The 3034-nt window shown below is 37.6% G+C and overlaps 1 long non-coding RNA gene across 1 annotated transcript in view; it reads left to right on the forward strand.

Annotated features, from left to right (window-relative positions):
- Positions 1-3034, forward strand: part of LOC144238165 (uncharacterized) — a 36015-nt gene that overhangs the window by 32505 nt on the left and 476 nt on the right. The window lies entirely within an intron of this gene.

Below are 3034 nucleotides of genomic sequence, written 5' to 3' on the forward strand. Positions count from 1 at the left end.
GTGGGTCCATAGAATAGAACAACAGAGGATAGAATCAGTGAACTTGAGGACATATCAATAGCATTTACTCAGTCTGAACAACAGAGAGAAAATAGACTGGTAAAAAAAAACAGAGCCTCAGAGACCTGTGAGAAATAACAAAAGATTTCGCGTGCCTGGGTGGCTCAGTCGATTAAGCATCTGACTTCAGGTCAAGTCACGATCTTACAGTTTGTGAGTTCGAGCTCTGCATCGGGCTCTGTGCTGACTGCTCAGAGACTGAAGCCTGCTTTGGATTCTGTGGCTCCCTTTCTCTGACCCTCCCCCTCTCTCACTCTGTCTCACACTGTTTCTCAAAAGTAAATAAACATTAAAAAAATAAAAATAAATAACAAAAGATCCAACATTTATATCATCAGAGTCCCAGATAGATATCAAAACCAGACAATGACAGTACCAAAAAAAAAAAAGAAAGCAAACTACAGGCCAGTATCCCTTACAAATTTGGATACAAAAGTCCTCAACAAAGGCTTATGAGCAAAATGCACCCAACAATGTATAAAAGAATTATATACCATGATCAGGTGGGATTTACTCCAAGTATGTAAGGCTGGCTCACTATTTTAAAATCATTGAGTGTAGACCACTGTATCAATAAACTAAAGAAAAATCATATGACCATATCAATAGACACAGACTAAAACATTTGACAAAATACAACATTCATGACAAAAACTCAGTATATTAGGAAGAGAGGGGAACTTCCTTAACCTCATAAAGAACATCTGTAAAAAAATTACCACTAACATCATAGTTAATGGTAAAAACAGAATACTTTGCCTCGTAAGACTGAAATAAGGCAAACACATCTGCTCTTATCATTTCTATTCGGCATTCTACTGGAAGTTCTAGCCAGCACAATACAGCAAGGAAAAGAAAGAAAAGACATACATACAGATTGGAAAGAATTAAGTGAAACTCTTTCTATTTGCAGAGGACTTGATTGTCTACATAAAAAAATCACAGGGGTTCTAAAAAAAAACCCTTCTAGAACTAATAATTGAATTAAGCAAAGTCATATGACACAAGATCAATACACAAAAGTCAATCACACTTCTATATGCTAACACTGCTGAAATCTAAATGAAAAACAATACTATTGATAATTGCTTCAAAGAACGTGAAATTCTTAGGTCTCAAACTTCACAAAACCTGTTTCATCTATATGCTGAAAGTTATAAGACACTGAGGAAAGAACCCAAAGAAGACCTTAATAATTTGAGAGACTTGCCGTGTCCACGGATTAGAAGACTCCACATAGTAAAGATATCCATTTCCCCCAAATTTACCTGTAAGTTGATGAAGTCCCTATCAAAATCCCAGCAAGGATCTTTGTAGACATGGATAGGATTATTATAAAATTTATTGAAAGACAAAGGACTTAGAGTAGCTAAAATGATGTTTGTAAAGACTAAACTAGGGAAGGGGAATCCCTCTTTCCAATGTAAAGGTTCACTCTATAGCTATAGTAATCAAGACAGTATAGGAATAGTGGAGGGTACACATGTAGATCAGTGTAATAGAATAGAACACCCAGAAACAAACCCAATCTGTTCAACTGAATTTCGGCAAAGGTGTAAAAGCAATTCATTGAAGGAAGGGTAGCCCTTTCAACAAATAGTGCGGGAGCAATTGACATCCGTAGGGAAAGAAAGAAAGAAAGAAAGAAAGAAAGAAAGAAAGAAAGAAGAAAGAAAGAAAGAAAAATGAACTTTGACCTAATCGTCACACCTTCTATAAAAAAGGAACTCAGAATGGATCACAGACTTAAAGAGTAAAACTATACAACTTGTAGGGAAAAAACACAGAAGAAAATCATGATCTAGCATTCAGCAAAGAGTTCTTGGGCTTAACACCATAAGCATGATACCTAAGAGGAAAAATCTAATTGGAGTTCATCAAAATTAAAAAGGGTTTGCTCTATGAGAGATCAAGCTACAGACTAGAAAAAAATCTTTGCAAACTGCATATCTGACTGAGGATTTGTATCTAGAATATATCAAGAGTTCTCAGAGCTCAATCCAATTAGAAAATGGACAAAAGAGATGAACAGACATTTCACTAAAGAGGATATGCGGATGGCAAATAACGCGTGAAAAGACGCTCAGTATCACTAGCCGTCAGGAAAATACAAATCAAAACCACCATGAGATACTACCACACACCTATCAGAATGGCTAAAATAAAAAACAAATGACACCACCAAATGCTGGTGAGGATGTCGAGAAACTGGCTATCTCGTACATGTGTTCTTCAGCAGATTAATAGTGAAGTAAAATGTGGTGTACCTATGGCATGGAATACTCCTCATCAGTAAAAAGAAATGGGTGTATGGATCACACAATAACTTGAATGAATCTCCTCGGAATTTTACTGAGTGAGAAAAAGCTAGTCTTCAAAGGTTACATACTATGTGATTATNTATAGACATGGGGGGAGGGGGATGGGAGTGTGGGGGGTTGGGGAATGGAGCCGACAGGAGATGGGTGTGGCTGAAAATGATAACAGGAAGGACCGGTGTGGTGGTACCCCTTTCTGTACTGTGGTGATGGACACACGAACATACGTATATGACAAAGTTGCATAAAACCAAATGCAGAGATGCATACAAACAAATTATTACAAGTAAAACTGGGGAAATTTGCATAAGATTATTGGGTGGTAGGANTAAAGGGTACACAGGATCTCACTGTATTATTTTTTATTATGTATTTATAATGTATTACAATTGCATGTGAATTTGAAATGATCTCAACATAAAAAGTTTAATTAAAAAAAAAAGATAGGGGCGCCTGGGTGGCTTGGTCGATTGAGCTTCTGACTTGGGCTCGGGTCAGATCTCGTGGTTCATGGGTTCAAGCCCCGCATCGGGCTCTGTGCTGACAGCTCAGAGCCTAGAGCCTACCTCAGATTTGGTGTCTGCCTCCCTCTTTCTCTGCCCCTCCCCCACTCGCACCCTATCTCTCTCTCTCGAAAATAAACATTAAAAAAAAAA

This window comes from Crocuta crocuta, unplaced genomic scaffold (genome assembly GCF_008692635.1).
Source record: "Crocuta crocuta isolate KB4526 unplaced genomic scaffold, BGI_CrCroc_1.0 scaffold1269, whole genome shotgun sequence".
Taxonomy (NCBI): Eukaryota; Metazoa; Chordata; class Mammalia; order Carnivora; family Hyaenidae; genus Crocuta; species Crocuta crocuta.